The sequence below is a fragment of the Podarcis melisellensis genome (genome assembly GCF_964234715.1).
Source record: "Podarcis melisellensis genome assembly, chromosome: 5".
Lineage (NCBI taxonomy): Eukaryota > Metazoa > Chordata > Lepidosauria > Squamata > Lacertidae > Podarcis > Podarcis melisellensis.
Window position 1 is genome coordinate 98,262,592 of NC_138537.1, and position 3,767 is coordinate 98,266,358.

General features: G+C 47.6%; 1 long non-coding RNA gene across 2 annotated transcripts; it reads right to left on the minus strand.

The window, feature by feature from the left end:
* Positions 1 to 416: 416 nt before the first annotated feature.
* Positions 417 to 3,412, minus strand: LOC309371019. Of its 2 annotated transcripts, XR_014168783.1 has the most exons (4): positions 3,301 to 3,412; positions 3,150 to 3,207; positions 2,080 to 2,169; positions 417 to 476 (listed from the first exon to the last, which is right to left on the minus strand). It is a non-coding gene; the product is annotated as an uncharacterized lncRNA (long non-coding RNA). The 2 variants fall into 2 exon arrangements; XR_014168784.1 differs by lacking the exon at positions 417 to 476 and having other exon boundaries at positions 535 to 2,169.
* Positions 3,413 to 3,767: the final 355 nt, after the last annotated feature.

A 3,767-nucleotide genomic window follows, 5' to 3' on the forward strand; every position in this document is an offset into this window, starting at 1 on the left:
TTTAGACCACAGCACCACCCGCATCCCATGACTTAGGTCCCACTTATTTCAGTAGGAGCTGGCCTAAACCCACCTACATGGGAAGAAGCCTCCACTGACTTCAATAGAACCTGCTTCTAAGTAGACACAGTTAGGACTGCAGCATAAATGTTCCTAGCTTCCTGTCCAGATCCAGCCCACTGTGCTTAGCTTATGCACCGAGTTTGTGAGAAGGCAGGGCAAGGAGGACTCTTGGGCAGCAACCATGTCAATGAACAAGGAGGTACCTGTTGTCACCTTATTCACTTCAGAGGTGGTTCACACAAAACACATTGCCAATGAACTATACCCTAGGTTTGCACGTTTACATTATAAACCCATAAAAATAATTCAAAAGGTTCAAAGCATTTGGAATTTTGATGTTTTATCTCATTGGTAGCTGATTCAACTTTCTTCTCTGGATTTATTACATAGTAGGGGATCTTTGACTTGAAGAACTTGGGCAAAAAGAAGAAACAAACAAATATTGAACTAAATGTAAGTGTATATTTCATAATATGCTTAGTATTTTATTAATACAACCATCAAATCCAAGTCAGAAAGAGGGTGGGTGGGTGCTCACACCTGGAAGACATTTAAATATTTTCATGTGACATGCATCCCTGTTCTTACCTTATAAAGTATTCTGGTTTGGGATTTTCTAATCTTTACATAACTCACTTACAAAAAAAAAATTGCAGGCTTTCCACAAGTGGCTATTTTCTGAAGTCGCCCCAGGAAATTTGTGTGATATGAAATCCATATGCTTACATTATGTCCTTCACACAGCCTTGATGCGCAAAGGCAGCAATAGCATTGTGTGTGGCCACTTTTGCAGTTTGTAACCTAATGGCAGCAGTATTTATTTTCAGATTGACGGGCTAAAAGAGACCAAACCCTGGAAAATATCCATGAATTCTACCCAAATTATACTTGCGATCTCTTCTCCCAATCCACTTAATACAATTTTGAAGTCAAAAATGTTGTCTTGGTCACATGCTCAAAGCTTAAGCAAAGAAACTCCAGGGAAGTATAGAGATCCTATTACCATAGCAATATAAAATAGGAAATCAGCATACATCAGCTTCTTTAACTTGATTCAGAAGACAAATGAGAGGAAAGAGCAACTGTGGACCTGTGTTGTACAAAGGCCGTGCCAGGATGTGGCAGGAGCAATATGTTTATCAAGTTCCTACCTTGGTCCTAGGACCACTCCTTGTTTAGGCTCGTGCTGGAGTCACTTTGAATCGTGGATCTGGGAGCGTTGTATCAGTACAACGTAGCAAAAGTATTATTATTTTTTGAAAAAAAATATTTTATTCCTTATTCTGAGGAAAAACAAGAGGATTTTTTGTTTTGCTTATCAGTCATTTTCCTCTCACACCTCTAGGTCAGGCATGTCCAACCAGAAGTAGGGTGTGATCTGCAATCCAATATAAAAACTGGCAGTGATCTACCACCCAGAGATGGGTGCAGGGTGGGTGGGCGCACGCCACCGGCTGCTTCTCCTGAGGGGGCAGGGATGGGAGCAGGGTGGGTGGGCGATGCCAATCCTGCCTTCTCCCCCTTCCTCTCTCCACCACCCCCCGTCAAAGAGAGCCACTCAGATGATTCTGATGCCAGTCCTGCCTTCTCCCACTGCCTCCCTCCACCCCTGCGCAGGCAATGCTCTTGCTGGTCCTGATCCTGCCTTCCCTCATCAGCATGGGAGTACCAATGACTCACACTTCCTCTTCCAGTTTACTGTACAATGTTCCCTCAGATAACTAGCAAAAATGTGAATGTTCCAGATAAGTGTGGAATTTGAAAATCTCGTTGCAGAGGAAGGTGTGCCATTCCCTTCATCAACATACCGCCCCGAAGTAAGAAAGGAATTTCCACAAACTAATGTGGAAAATGTTGCAAAATGCAATCATGGCCCTCCTGAAGATCTGGATGGACGGTTCTTATAATGCAGGGGTCCCCCAACTACGGTCCGCAGGCCAAGTCCAGCCCGCCAGGCTCATAAATCCAGCCCACCACTCAAAACGCCCTGCCGGGTTTACCTCAGTGTGCAGGGACTGACTTGGTGGACGGCGAGGACCTTCTGCTAATGAGTGAACGTGATGCCATTTCTTCTTTCATCCCGGCCTTTTCCACATTCTGCATAATCTAAATAGGATCATTTGTTTGTATAGTTAGGTTACTTCCTAAACAAACAATGCAAAATTAAGAGACAGTCTTTTTTAAAAAGTAGTAGTAGTAGTAAGCGGTTTGTTCCCTATGGCTGGGAGTGCTAGGATGGGAAGCATCCACGTAATCCAGTGACAATGCATCAAGGGAACATATTGCTTGATTTAGGTCTTTGGGGGGAGAGATAGAGAAAGAGACAGAGAGAGAGGTTGCATTGTGTCAGGGAACTGCCATTGGTACTGGAGGGAGAGCTCGAAAGCCAGAGGGATTCCAGAGAGCGTCCAGGGATCGGGAGAAGCAGCCCATCTTCTGGGGAAGAGAATCAGCGTAGCACCAGTGGAGAAGGGGGGCAGGTGGGGGAAGTGGCGAGGTGGTCCCATGACTCCTTCCTGGAACCAGTGGGGAGAGTAGGGGTCCTCCGTTGCCCACGCCCTCCCTGCGCAGAAGGCTTTCGCGCAGAGAGAGTAGGAGGAGATTAGGCATCAAAGAGCTTCTTTGCTGGAATAAGTTTAAGAAACGCCCACTGACGGATTCTGCCAACGATTGAGGCAGCCACGGGTGAGTGGCTGTCCGGACAGAGGAGGTTCACTTTGGCAGCCCAGCCAGGTGTTTGCACCCAGCCCAGAAGATAGGCACCTGCTTATGCACGAGAACCCCCTTAGGAACCATTATACATTGGAAGTAAGCAAGGGCACTGCAGGGACTTGAACCCCGTCCTGGAAACTAGGAGTGCCAGCCACCAGTGCTTTTGCTCTCTTTTTTGGCAATGCAACAAGATGAAAAGCAAAACCTGAGAGAACACTCTGTATACAGAATATTCTCTCGGGGGGGGGGGGACCCTTAAGTGTTATGAAGTTGCAGACAGAACACAATCAAGGAGTATCATGTTGACTGCCATTCATTTGCAGGACACAACAGAGAGACTGGTTCCAGTCTTCAAACTCTGCCTTTATGCTCACCTTTTTGTTTGTCCCTCTGAAGTGTGAATTCATGGGCCTGGAAGTTCCTTCTGCCGGTCTGTGAAAAGCAATCTGGACACATTAGTTTGTCCCTGGCCCTTTCCCGCCAATTCCAGAGAAATGTTTTTGGAACACAGCTGTTCTTACTGACCTGACTTCTGCAGGAAGAGCTGGCTTCACCTGCGTGTGGTGGGCTCTGGGACAGAACTGTGAAGAGATCAAGCGGGGGAAATGAAGAAGCCAGCCCAAAAGGAATGGACTGAGGGCTTCCGGTCGGCGCCAGCGTTAATGGCGGTCCTTGCTTCGAGCTCCGAAGCAGGACTGCTCCGCGAGTTCGGGTCTGACCCGCTACGGCGAGCGGGGGACCCCTAAAATCACAGGCGCTGAAGCCTGTGAACAAGGAGATTCGGTGGGCACCTTTGCGCCCCCCGGTATCGCGAAAGAGCCTTTTTAAAGGCTCCGGAGCGGCATCGGGTGTGAGCGCGGTGCTGAGGATCGCAACCCAGCTCACGGAGCGAAGCCGCGTCGCCATTGACGGAGAGCGCCGATTCCTTCCTGAAACTACCGATTGGAAACAACACCCGTGAGTAAGAACAGCAAATAAAGGGAACGGGACTT